The sequence below is a fragment of the Scyliorhinus torazame genome, chromosome 2 (genome assembly GCF_047496885.1).
Source record: "Scyliorhinus torazame isolate Kashiwa2021f chromosome 2, sScyTor2.1, whole genome shotgun sequence".
Taxonomy (NCBI): Eukaryota; Metazoa; Chordata; class Chondrichthyes; order Carcharhiniformes; family Scyliorhinidae; genus Scyliorhinus; species Scyliorhinus torazame.
This window is the reverse complement of record NC_092708.1, coordinates 120,826,560-120,840,729: the sequence shown is the minus strand read 5'-3', so window position 1 is coordinate 120,840,729 and position 14,170 is coordinate 120,826,560. Positions and strand designations below refer to the sequence as shown.

At 42.8% G+C, this 14,170-nt stretch overlaps 1 protein-coding gene across 7 annotated transcripts in view; it reads right to left on the bottom strand.

Moving 5' to 3' along the window:
- rapgef4a (Rap guanine nucleotide exchange factor 4a) overlaps positions 1 to 14,170 on the bottom strand; it is a 631,693-nt gene that overhangs the window by 331,638 nt on the left and 285,885 nt on the right. For 2 of the 7 annotated variants that reach the window (XM_072476146.1, XM_072476166.1), the window contains exon 1: positions 1,935 to 2,185. The exons of the other annotated variants lie outside the window; for them this stretch is intronic. The gene's annotated coding sequence lies outside the window, so the exon portion shown is untranslated. Of the gene's footprint in view, positions 1 to 1,934; positions 2,186 to 14,170 lie in introns of those variants that run through there. 7 annotated transcript variants of the gene reach the window in all.

Genomic DNA, 14,170 nt, shown 5'->3' with positions numbered 1-14,170 from the left:
GTTTGAATTAACGGTACAGGCCACTTACAGACGTCTTTACCTTAAAGTCACAAGTTCATTAGTCATCCATGTAATGACAAAATAGAAGGGGAAATGAGGGAAGGACCCTTACAAAACCCAAAAGCAAATGTAACAGTGGCAAACAAAAACCCAAAGTCTACAAATAACAGAATACAACTGAACACAAACACATTAAGTTCATTTTAATAACTGAGCTGCAGAAAACCCTTAATCACTCCCTTAACTAACACACCTCGTTACTCCCCAATTGGGGAGAAAAACCTTATTTAACTTCGAACAGCATGAGGGTGATAAAAGTTGTACCAAATAGTAATAAAGAAAAGAAAGAAAATAGATTACTGTGAGGAGTAAACAGTAGAAATCTCTCATATACATCTAACATCATCAGGAACAGACCCAAACAACAGACATGAAAAGTGCCCATACAATGAGCCATAGATCAAATCAAACTGAGCACAAATTGTACTTCTGGACAAAGGAGTCTGCATCTCCCAGCGAGTCAAAAAAAAAAAATCCTTGTCACGAATGTTACACAAAGACGGGCTGGTTAAATCATCCCAAAGTTGAAAAAAAATGAAAATGAAAATCGCTTATTGTCACAAGTAGGCTTCAAATTAAGTTACTGCGAAAAGTTGACTCCATTCTTGTACAAGGAAAACTGTGTGTAGAGTTTGTACATTCTCATGCCTGCATGAGTTTCCTCTGGGTGGCCCGGTTTCCTCCCACAGTCCAAAGACGTGCAGGTTAGGTGGACTGGCCATGCTAAAATTGTCCCTAAGTGCCTAAAGGTTAAGTGGAGTTAAGGGGTTATGGGGATAGGGTTGGGGAATAGGCTGAGGCAGAGTGTTCTTTTGGAGGGTTGGTGCAGACCCGATGAGCCGAATGGCCTCCTTCTGCATTGTAGGGACTCTGATTCAATGATCATATTGAATGGCGGAGCAGGCTCGAAAGGGCGAAATGGCCTACTCCTGCTCCTATTTTCTGTGATTCTGTCTCCATATCAGTTCAAATGAAATGGCTGCATTTTCTATACTTTTCCATCCTAGGCCATATCTACAAGTACCTTATTTATTGCAATTCTGACCACTGAATGTCAAGTGTATTTTGTATCTATGTTACAGGTTTTATCTCCAATGTGCCATTGTGGGATATTGGCCAGTGTTATTCAACCAAATCCTCCCCTGATCAGGGTTAAAATCAGGGCCAGAATGAGGAACGCATACCAATTAAAACATTGCAAAAAAGAAAGCCTTCCATTTTCTTTACAATGCAAATGTAAAAATATATAGAAGGTCCTTTTCTTCCATTAGGAGGAAAAACGCAACAGTGAAGAGGCATTAGCAGCAAACAGCATTTGATTCCTTCGGATTTGCAATCAATACATATGTAATTTTAACTGATCAATTGAACTATAAATTGTAGGACTAAGCCATTACATTAGCTATCACAAAAATGTGCACCAATTACCAAACTACAGTTCCATTTTTAAAAAGTTTATAAAATGTTAACAAAATTTAGTGCATCCAGCTTGCATTTAAAAGATTAGTTTACTAATTCAAAACGTTAAGCTTAAAATGATCGCAAAAAGCTCTGATGGGTATTGCCATGATTCGGAAAACCTTTGAATGCAAATATTTCTGCCTCAAACACAGCAGCAAGAATAATCCACAAATTAAAAGGAGGAAATATTCCAGTAACAATGCTCATAACAAAGTTGAAAGTTCTGATGTAGCATATTCAGATTTCAAAAATCAACATTAAAGGACTATTGGTTCCAAAATCTATGCAACTATAAACTCTATCAACTCAAGACAGGTTTAAATATATGCACACCAAAATGTTGAATTGTATTAGTAACATTCTATATTTATTTTACCCAGGATAGTTATCAGAAGAAATAAAAGCAATCTTACGCAAGTAGAACCGATCAGCCCAATTCAACAAATAACACCAGGCTCGAAGAGAGTTTAAAATCATACTCTGGTCTTTGGAATGCTGCGGATTTCCAGGCATATGGTTGCTTTCTAAGTGAACGTGCAATTACTACTTCCCTCTGGATGGGCAAGACTAGAATTGATTAATCTGGCTATCTGAAGATTGTATATAAAACTTATTTTCTTACAAGTCTTCCCTCTCCTGACCTATTTGCAGCATATACCACCAACTGCAAGTGTAATACAAGTACATTTTACAGCAATCGCTGGCTGAAATGTTCACGAGGGATTTACTTTATCCTCGTTAGCAATGCTGTCTCTCATTCAAATCTCTCCCACATCCCTGCTGCACATTAGATAGGGAAGGCAAGCTGCGTCCCAACAGATGTGGCTACACAAAAGATCCATTTATAATTCAAGCTATTAAAAGTATTCATTCTGAAAAAAAATCAGCACTGCCTGCTGCCCATATTTAATGTTTTTCACTAAGTGATCTAAAGAACTGATGGATTAAAGTCAACTCTGATTAACTTAAAAACAGTATTTTTTTTTTTGTAATGAAAAATAGTAAAATGTTAAACAATGTGCAAATCACTGAAAATTTGTGATCTTGCTGATGTAGTCTTGATTATGTATTTCCTGCATTCATTACTGTTTGCAGCTAGTTCCTTACTTAGATTAATCAATTTCAAGAGCTCAAGAAGGCTTTTAATAATTCACAAAATGCATTATATGTGTGTCAGTTTAACCTCCAACCCCTTAAGGACAGTGACTCATCCAGTCCCACAGGTGTTTGGCAGTGTCAGGCACCTCACCAAAGTGCCTATTTAATTTATAAACTGAAGTGAGTTTTGGCAGACTATTCAACTGTAGTGGACATCACAGCTGAGAAAGATTTGATCCAGTTTCCCTGTAAATAAATGAACTCCCCAGCAGGAGCTCTGGGTCCCTGGCTGATGTTTCCCCTAACCTTGTCGAGGAACACTGATATACTTTATTTTCCATGAAAAAAAATGATAGCACACAAAAATTGAGGGGCACAAGTCTCTTGAACGAAAATCAGAGATATCATCAGTAAGAAATATGCCAAATGTTGGCTGATTACTGTAATTAAAATCTTCACACTTTTGATTACTACCGTTTAACGGAGGCAAATAATGGGACTTTCCTGGTGTATAGGAGATTACAATTAGATTTGAGAACTTTAATCCACAGCAGTGTTTAAAGTCAAACAATGACTGCAGGACAGGGAGACAGTTACCAAAAGGTATAGACGGATCATCAGGGAGCATTTCCTAAAATACATGATTAATATATGGAATGGTTTGCCAGAAGTCAAAAATTCTGAAGTTATTCAAGCAGCTGTTTCTTGCTGTGCGAGTAATACTGTAGGTTTCTAAGCAAATATACGCAGTGGACAGAATGTGCTCCCTCATTTGTACTTACCTTTGTGGAACATGTCAAAAGAGTGAATCTGAAATTGTGCACCAAAAGCAAACAAGACAACTTCCTGCCCCTGGCAAACACATCCTGTGGGAATGGACAGAGAAGCCGTTCAAAACTAAGGCAGGTTCAATTTAGTTTTACAAATAAATCTAGATACCCATGCACAATTAACTAACAAGAGTACTGGGGGCACTCTGAAACATTTAAGAAGTAATAAGATCATCTCGAGTTCCTGTATGTGTTATTCCACATAAAAAGCCTCTAGGGGATGTGTAGAGCATCAGTCTGGCAGGATAGGTGGTACCGCAGATTTAGTCCTCACTGGAATTGGGACTGGCCTCTTCCTTGAATTTCTGCGACAATGGTGCCATGAGCCTAATGACTCACCCAAATTATAGTCAAGCACATATCCTTGGAATGTGCTCCATGTGCCGTATTGTGAAAATTTCCTGAAATTAGGCTGAAATGAACTAAGTGGCCTATGAGTCAGGACCTGAATCCAAGCCCATTTCTGAAGAATCGGGCATTATGCCTCCCTGATCCATGGGATGTGCATAAATGAGGAACTTATTCATTAGAATGTACATTCACAACCAGAACAGGAATACTACAAAATATATTTTAGAATGAGAAGAGTGCTTTGATAGGATCTTGTTTTTGTTTTTTACAGTTCATTTTTAATACTCTGGAATGTGTTTCCATCACATTTATAGACTATGTCACTGGGATACAGTGTGAACAATCTGTTCCATAGAATCCCTACAGTGCTGAAGGAGGCCAGTCGATCCACTGAATCTGCACTGCCCCTCTGAAAGAGCACCCTACCTCGGCCCACTCTCCCACCCTATCCCCGTAACTCAACCTAACCTGCACATCTTTGGACCGTGGGAGGAAACCAGAGCACCCGGAGGAATCTAATGCAGACATGGAGAGAGCATGTAAAACTCAGTCACCCGGGGCCGGAATTGAACCCGGGTCCCTGGCGCTGTGAGGCAGCAGTGCTAATCACTGTGCCACCATGCTCTGAGATCTTACAAATCAATCCCTACAGTACAAAAGTGGATCCCGGGGAAAAGAAGCTTGAAAAATACTGGTCTAGAAGGCCCAAAGCACACCTTTTTAAACAGCCTGGGCGGGATTCTCCGCCGGTGGGATGCTCCATTTTGCCGGTGCCCAATGGAAGCCCCATTGACCAGGCGGCGTAACGGAACATCACGCCAGTGTGGTGAGGCAGAAATGTGGCCATCACGTTTGCACCAACCCTTTGAAAGAGCACTCTATCCATGTCCACTCTCCCGTCCACCCTGCCCTATAGCTATAATCTGCACATCCTTCGACACCATGGTGCATTTTAGCACGGTTATCCACCCAACCCACACATCTTTAGACTGTGGGAGGAAACCGGAGCACCCAGAGGAAACCCACTCACACATGGGAAGAATATGCAAACTCCACACAGACAGTGACCCAAGGCTGGAATTGAATCCGGGCCCCTGGCACTGTGAGGCAGCAGTGATTACCATTGTGCCACCATGCTGCCAAGTTGGAACCAGTTGGATGAGTAAATAATACATCCTCATGCTTCTCACCTGCAGAATCCTCTTACTTCACCCATGTACATTACAATTCAAACTGGATATCAATGTGAGTAGCAGCAGAAATCAGAGAATCAAACTCACACATTGGAGACATTGGGCTGGATTTTCATCCCCTTGGTGGGTAGTGAGAGTTGGGAAATTTCCTGTTTTGGTGCAATAACAGGAGTCAGATCCACCCCCCCCCCCCCAGAAACAGTACACCTGACAGCAACAGAAGCTGTCAGGTGTAGAAACAGGGGGCGGGATTCTCCGCCCCGCCACACCACATCTCTGCCTCACCACGCCGGCGGGAGGCTCCGTTACGCCAGCTGGTCGATGGGGTTTCCATTGGGAAACCCCGGGGCTTCTGCAAAATGGAGCAAAAGAATCCCGCCCAGGCTATTTAAAAAGCTGTGCTTTGGGCGTTGTCCCAGATGTAATAAAAACATCAAGGCCTTCTAGACCAGTATTTTTCAAGCTTTTCCCCCCCCCAGTATCCACTTTTACCAACCGGCCGACCTTCGCGACACACTATTTTTGCTTACCTTTATGAGACGGGTGAGCCTGCTTGGTCCTCACAATCTCATTTGCTTTGTCATTCAGTGTTACATTTCTGCTAAGGACTTTAGCTGGTGATTTAACTTCTTGCTGCAGCCTTTGAAAAAGAATTCGAGAGGTGCGTCCTCAAACTCACCATGTCTTCAAATGCCTTTGAAGTTTTGAGGGTTTTAAACTGACATTTGCCGGTACTTCCCTGCATATAACACACATGGGGTTTGCATCCTGATTTGCATTGACACAATTAACAGAGCCATACCTCAAGAAATCACCTTTATATTGCTTTGTTCAAAACAATCTATCTTCAGTTCTTCACAGTCCTGTTGCCTTGCTTTTTCGCAGCCAGAAAATGGAGGAATCTCTCCTCTGGAGTTTCACAGAAAGCACGATGTACAGAGAGTGTGACGTCGGTGTATGTGCTGGGCACACAACCTGCTTTCTGCTGCCACTTCTGGCCGAAGGAGTGCATTGTTCCATTTTGAAACTAATCGCTCTGCTCCCAACACCGTCCCGTGACCCATTGTTTGAAAAAATCTTGCTTTGACTTCACTCTCACATATTCTTCATGTCCATCAATGTCACTTGTGCACTCTACCCAGCTTCCTATGGCCCCTCATATCCACCATGTCAAGCTAAGCGCCTGCACCCAAGCTAAGGCCTTACAGCTGTTTCAGGACTTTTCTGCCTCTTTATGGACGCTTAGCTGAGAGCTCAGATATCCAATAGAGTGCTGAAACAGCAGCACCTCAAGGAAAACATTGCTTGATTTACAGCTTTCTATGGAGAAAATACTACTTCAAAATTGGAGGACATTTTATTTTGACACAATTTACACAACATAGAGCTTTCAAGTACTTGCAGTTTCTGCTATTGATATTTAAGGGTCCAGATGACTGACTATAGGGCTGTAGTAAAAGCAAATTACTACTCTATTGTCCGTATAAGGTTCAGAGTGAATGGACATGGGAAGTGCGAGCTTTGCATGGTGGGTATGAGGGGGCATGGGGATTGGGTATAGAGGCATAGCTTAGCATGGAGGCTATGAGAGCTGGAAAAGCTTGGCATGGGCAAGATCAGAATTCACCTTTCAAAAAGGTTCTCTTGTCCAGACTATGATTCACAACACTTCTAAAGGTGCCATGAACACTGCTCTTTTCCATGAAAATTGCAGAAGACTCAGACATGCTTATCCCTGCAATGGAGCCAGCCAGGTCTGGATTGCACATAACCTACACCAACCTACATCAGCTTGCACCCTCGGCACTGCTGAAAATCAGAAATCATGGGAAACTGGTTCCGGTTGCCATTTTCACCCCTCCAAGGAGTTTTCCGACTCCCAGGAATATCCAGCCCAATGTTTAAATGGAAAAAAAAGCACCACAAATGACATTTAGAAACTTTTCCTTGCCCTAACTGTGTACTTCTGCAAAGCACTTCCTAGAAAAGTTCATAATACTGTACTTTGATAGGGAAAATAGTACTCACAGCGTGACCTCCCACAAGCAGGTGGCGCAAGGTATCAGTCAGGTGACATCCAGCCAGCCCCAGAAGGTTGTAAGATGTACAGAAAGACAGTTGCACACAAGTTCCAGGAGAGTCTAGAAAAAACTCTGTAATAACTAAGTCTCTATAAGATTTGTATCTTTACTTCACCATGTGTACATAAATAAAACATTGTTCTAATGTAGACATCTGCAGTTCTGTTGAATCATTGTTAGAAAAGATAACAGAACACAACACAAATGTTTCAGTTGTGGCTCAGGTGGTAATACTCATCGGTTTTAAGTCCCGCTCTAGCACCTGCGTGCAAACATCTAGACGCACTCACTCGTATAGTACCCAGGAGTGCTGCACTATCAAAGGTGTCATCTTTCAGAAGAGACATTAAACAGAGTCCCGGTCTGTCCACTAAGCAGAATATAAGATGCCATAGTACTATTATTTCAAAGAACGGAAAGATATCCCGGTCAATCACTCAATCACCACAAAAAGAAAATCGGATAATTATTACATAGCTTGCCATGTTCAAATTGGTTAACATGTACTACACTTCAAAACTACACCAACCAAGGTGAAACGTACCAAATAAATGCGAACTTTGTTTTTAAAAAAAGCCTCACTTGATTGACGATATTATGAACAGCAACTGAAGCAACTGGTTCAGACGAACATTGTAACGGGTGGCATTGCTACAGAATCAGAGGAGGCTGAATTAGATAGTGCCCAACAACATATGCAGAGATCACTATGCCCAATTAGCCTCTGCCTGTTGCAATGCAGCATGAAAACTTCATACTCATTTGAATGATTTCTGCGTTTAGACATATTAACCATTCTGTTTATTGGCTGGAGACATAAGCAGGAGCCAATATTGTGAGTGCTAAAGCTAGCCTACATTTCTTAAAAAGGGAAGACACATTGTGGTTGAAGTAGGTTCTGTCAGAAGGGAAAGACGAGAAAATTACTTGGGAAAAGGTGAAGTTGGTAATGGCACAACATGGGAAAGAGTGGGTTCCATGGTTTTTGGCATTGTACTGGAGACCATGGTGGAAGGGAGGTCAGCTGTCCTGTATCTGTAGAGGGAAGAGAAAGAGGAGGCTAACCAAGAACATGGTCTAAAAGTATTAGGAACAAATCGCCAAAGAGGTTAACCCCACTGTCTCCAGAATCCTGGTGAATCATATAATTAGGGCTGTACAAAGGACTTTAAATAGAGGGGTGACAAAGGAAGCTTACACGTTAGGGAGATTTAATATGTTAATGAGAAAGAACACTGCAATAGTGTAATACAGGTGATGATAACCAGAGCATGGCAAGAAAGGAGCGGTGTACAAACAAGAGTGCGCCAGTAAATAGGATCAAGAGTAGGAAAACAAAAATGGTTCTTTATCTGAATGCACACTGCATGCAACAAGATGGATACTCACAGATTTCATTACATACACTTAGCTGCAATTGACCAAGGCTCAACTGAAATGTCAAACACCCTTAAATAGTCAGAAAGATAGGGAGGAAACAAAAAGATATGGGTAGCTCGGCTAATAAAAGGATGAGGTCAATGGAGAGAAATTATTTTTGTCTTGGAACATCAAGATGTGGAATCAGTTTTGGGGGCAGAGTGGGGGACATAAGCAAAATAAGCCACTGATTCACAATGAACCGCAATGCCAGCTGTAGGAACAGCATTTCATCTTCCGGTCAGGCACTTTACAGCCGGTCTAACAACTTCAGACCACAAACTCTGTCCTCCATTTTTAAGTGCCAGTTGCATGTCTTTCCTTTCAGACAGCTCTGATGTATGATCTTTATTCTGCTATTTATACCGATTCTGTTTCTTAATACTATCATTCCCTCTCCATTTTGTTCACGACATTTCTGTCATTTAATCTCCCCTGCCCTCTAACCTATCCCTAACCTTCTGATAGACCATTTGTTTCTCCTTGTCCATTCTCTTCCTACTGAAATTCGCAATTCTGCCTCCACCCATGTCACTTCAACAATTTCCATGCCTAACTGTCACCTCTACACTTCTATCCATTGCCTCCTGCAGGAAGGTCCAGGGGCTGTTCCTTCCGTGAACGGAAGACAGAACCAGCCCCTTCCACCACTATCCTCCTCTGCCTGGCTGAAACGATTCTCACATTGAAGAATTTCTCCTTTACTCTCCAAGTAAAAAGGTGGGACTATGGGTACTTGCATGGGCCCTAGTTATGCCCATCTTTCCGTGAGGTATGTGGGACATTCTTTTTTCCAGTCCTATTCCAGCCTCTCCCACAGCTCTTTTTCCATTACATTGCTGACTGTACAGGTGTCACTTCATGATCTCGTCTGGAACTGGAAAGACACCATCCAAATATGGGCACTGATGAAGCCAATGTTTCCATCCGTAGAGGAGGCTATTCAACTGGTTGTGCCTGCACTGTTTCCTTAAAAGAGCAGCTGCGCTTACTCTGACACCCCAGTTTTGTCTTTAACCCTGTAAATATCCCACTCTAGTACTTATCCATTCCCCGTTGCAAAGAACAATAAAGCTCAGGAACAGGTCCTTCGGCCCTCCAAGCCTGTACCGGTCATGATACCCTTGGTCAAAACAGTCAGCACTTGCTGGTGCCGTATCCCTCTATATCCATCCTGTTCATGTATTTGTCGAGATGCCTTTTGAACGCCGTTAATGTATCTGCTTCCACAACCTCCCCTGGCATCGCATTCCAGGCCCTCACCACCCTCTTTCTAAAAAGAACAGGGGCAGCACAGTGGTGCAGTAGTTAGCACTGCTGCCTACAGCGCTGAGGACCCGGGTTCGATCCTGGCCCTGGATCACTTTGTGTGGAGTTTGCACTAACTCCCAGTGTCTGCGTGGGTTTCACTCCCACAACCCAAAGATGTGCAGGTTAGGTGGATTGGCCACACTAAATTGTCCCATAATTGGAAAAAAATAATTGGGTACTCTAAATTGATTTTTAAAAACTACCTCTCACATCTCCTCCAAACTTTGCCTGCGGGCCTTAAACTTATGTCTCCTAAGTGACTGACCCCTCCACCCTGGGAAAGAGTGCCTGCCCATCCACTCTATCCATGCCCCTCATAATCTTGTAGATCTCCATCAGGTCGTCCCTCAACCTCCGTTGTTCTAATGAAAACAGTCCGAGTCTATTCAGCCTCTCCACATAGCTAACACCCTCCAGGCCAGGCAGCAACCGGGTAACCTCCTCTGCACCCTCTCCAAAGCCTCCACATTCTCTGGTAATGTGGCGACCAGAATTGTGCACAATATTCCAAGTGGGGCCTTACCAAGTTTCTATACAACTGTAGTATGACTTGCCAGTTTTTATACTCGATGCCCCGTCCAATGAAGGGAAGCATTCCGTATGCTTTTTCGACTACCTCGTGTTGCCACTTTCACATATCTGCAGACCTGCACGCCCAGATCTCTCTGACTTTCTATATTCCTAAATGTTGTTGCCATTTACTGTATATTTCCCCTCTTATGTTAGACCTACCAAAATGCATTACCTCACATTAGAATTGTTAACAAATCAACTTCCACTACCTTTTCAGGTGGAGACTCCCACAACCTGGCATTACAACAAAATTAATTTTTCCTCATCTCCTCTCTAAATCTTTTACCAATGGCCTTAAATGTATGAGCTGTGATTACTGATGGACTCAGAAAACAGCTACTAATCTGTTCTATCAAAACACCTAACCATCCTGAAGATCTGGATTAGATTATGCTTCATAATTTGGAATGCCTTTATTAATATTAAATCTCCCCTTAACCTTCGCTGCTCCAAGGAATAAAGTTTCCAAACCCTCCTCATAAATGAACTCCAAAGGCCTAGTCAGTGATTTATGAAGTTTAGCATGGACTTGTCCTTTACATTCTAGTTCTCTATTTATAAATCCAGGTAACCCATATATGTTTTCTCACCATCTTGTCAACTTCTTGCCACCTTTAACGACATGTGTATATGGACTCCCAAGCTCACTGCTTATCTATAGTCCTAAAAGGATTTGCTTTTCTCATATACTGTCTTTCCAAAGTAGGGCTCCGAGTGCATCACTTCACACTTCTACACATTCTACAGTGCATCAGCCCAATTCACCATCTTGAAGTCAACAAGTACCCATATCACTATCTGCTACATGATAAAACTTCAGATCACCTACACACTTTTTAATTCTTATCCCTCCAGTCAGTATATGTCCTTCATAAACACTTCCTATGTAGAGAAAACTCACCCTTGGGGGACACCGTTGCAAACTATCTCCCAGTTAGGAAAACATGCATTTATCACCAGCCTCTGCTTCTAACCAACTGTTAAACCAATTCTGTCATCAACACCGCAACTTTCTCCATAATTCCACATTTCCATTTTCTGAACAAGCCTTTTGTTGCACTTTCAAATGACTTGCACGATCCATACATAAATCTATTGCACTACCTTGATCTTCTTTCCCTGTTGCCTCAAAGTTCAAGCATGTTAGTCAGACACGATTAGTCTTCAATATATCCATGCTGCCTCTTCTGGATTAACTTGTGCTATTCCAAATAGAAGTTTATTCTGCTCTTAATAAATAGCTTCCAATGACTTCCCGACCACTGGGAACAGGCTGGCTGGCCTGTAGTTTCCTAATTGCGGTCTCCCTTCAATGAGGATTGACAGATCGTGACCAACACCTTTGCTATTTTTACCTTTGCTTTGACCAGTGATCTATTCCATCTGGGTCAGCTAATTTACCTTCTTTCAACACCATCTTATTAATATCCGATCCAGAACATTTTTTTTTTTTTAATGTAGCCTTCACGTCATCCACTTACTTTTTCAATACACATACGAAGCACTCTATTTAACCAATTCTGCTATCACATGAAGATTTTACGCTGAGTGCTTATTCACAGAATATGCAGAACAGAAACAGGCCATTTGGCTCAACTCGTTCATACTGCATCTGCTCCACACAAGCCTCCTCTCATCCTTGCTTATCTCACTACACATAATAAACCTTCTTTGGGCCTAACATTCTTGAGTTAACTTCTCAATTCTTTAAGAAAACATTGGGTCCCTAAACATTTCATCTTTTCTTGCATCAAATCACCTCTTCCAGCCTCTTTGCATCCCATATTAACTTTTTCCCTATTTCCTTTTGTACAAGGTGATTATGCCTAGATGTTAACTGAATCGGGATCCTGACATTTGTCATATACAACATTTTTATTATAGGGTGCAAGTAATTTGTTTAATTAAGCGGACCCTTTACAATGCTTAGAGTGGCTACACATGGGAACCCAAGTTGTTGCACAGTGTAATGATCCTCCTGTTCAAACTTGGTTTCCCTTGTGTATTTCCTTTATTTTCAGTTATCCATTGCCCTTATAACTTGTGTGCCTGGACACTTGCTGGGATTTATGCCTTTCAGGTGGACTTCAGTGTTCAATTTTGAAACCAAGGAACCCCCCAGGTGCAAGGTGCTATGTGGTTTGGTCCAGTGATGACTTGTGATGGACTTGGCTGGCAGCCAATCGGCTACTTTTATTTCCTGGGACTTGACTGGATCCAGATTGGGGCCGTTTCTGGTATGTTTTAAAAACACACAGGCAGGCACCATTTTGGAGAGTTTAAGGTTCACTTCCAATCAAGAGGCTGGGGAGCTAAATCTGATCTCTCTCTCTCATCTTGATAGCCTGTGATTGAAAGACCTTTCGCTCTCTACACAGCCTGTGAGCTGTTGGTAAGTAGTCAGTTCTAGTTTTGTTCGAACAGCTGTGAGGCCAGAGCTCTGAATTCTCTGTCACCTGATGGTTTCTTTCTAAATTTCCAGGAAACCCACGCTAACACGGGCAGAATGTGCAAACGCCACACGGACAGTGACCCAGAGCCGGGATCGTACCTGGGACCTCGGCGCCGTGAGGCAGCAGTGCTAACCACTGTGCCCTAGTATTTTCTGTTTTTGTTTCAGATTCCAGCATCTGCAGTAATTTTCTTTTATCTTATTGTTATAGATCAAGATTGAGATCCTCTCATACTATTGCACTTTCCACCAGATCCAACTTTGCTTCCCTTCCTTTGGAGTGGGAACGTAATAATGTGACATCTGAGCCAAAATGGCAAGAGGAATGAGCCAATGTGGTGCTGGACCATTTCCCCTGGGCAGGGACTGATTTTGCCTGTGATTCCAGAACATATGGGACATGCGCTATGGATTAATTGGCAGGGGTTTTGATGGGTTGTGCCGATCAGGAAACATCCCTTTATCAAGTTGTGCATTAAGTGCCAGTATGCTATGAGGCATTCCCTATGGGTAAAATCCTGGCCTATGAGCCACCGGCACGGAGATTTTAGAACCACAATCTAGGGTGCAACTCTGCAACATTGAAGGAACATTTACATTTTGAGTTTGTTTTTAAATCTGAGATACGGTACTGTGGCACAGTGGTTAGCACTGGTATATGCAGCTGGTTTAGCAGACTGGCTGGACAGCTAGTTTGTGATGCGGAACAAGGCCAACAGCATGGGTTCAATTCCCATACAGGCTGAGGTTATTCAAGGTTCTCAACATTGCCCCCCGATAAAAACCAGCAGAGGTGTGGTGATCCTCCAGTCAAATCACCAACCAGATCTCCCCCCTCAAGGGGAAAGCAGCCCACAGTCATCTGGGACTTTGGCGACTTTACTTTTCGGGGACATGGGTTTAAGGTGCGAGGGGCAAAGTTTAAAGGAGATGTGCGAGGGACGTTTTCTTTAAATACACAGAGGGTAGTGGGTGCCTGGAACTCCCTGCCGGAGCAGGTGGTGGGAGCGTGGTGGGAGAAGGTGTTTAAGGGGCAGCTTGACAAATACATGAATAGAATGGGAATGGAGGGATGCGGACCCTGGAATTATAGAAGGTTTTAGGTTAGACGGGCAGCATAGCAGGCCTGGAAGGCCGAAGGGCGTGTTCCTGTGCTATAATTTTCCTTGTTTTTTGATGCCTTGCAGCTTCACAAACCTGGGTTCAATTCCAGCCTTGGGTGACCGTGTGGAGTTCGCATGGTCTCCCAGTGTCTGCGCAAAGCGGAGAATCGGTGGCGCCGGTTTCGGGCCGCTCAACTCGGCCGGCCCGATGATTCTCCGGCCCGGATAGGCCGAGCGG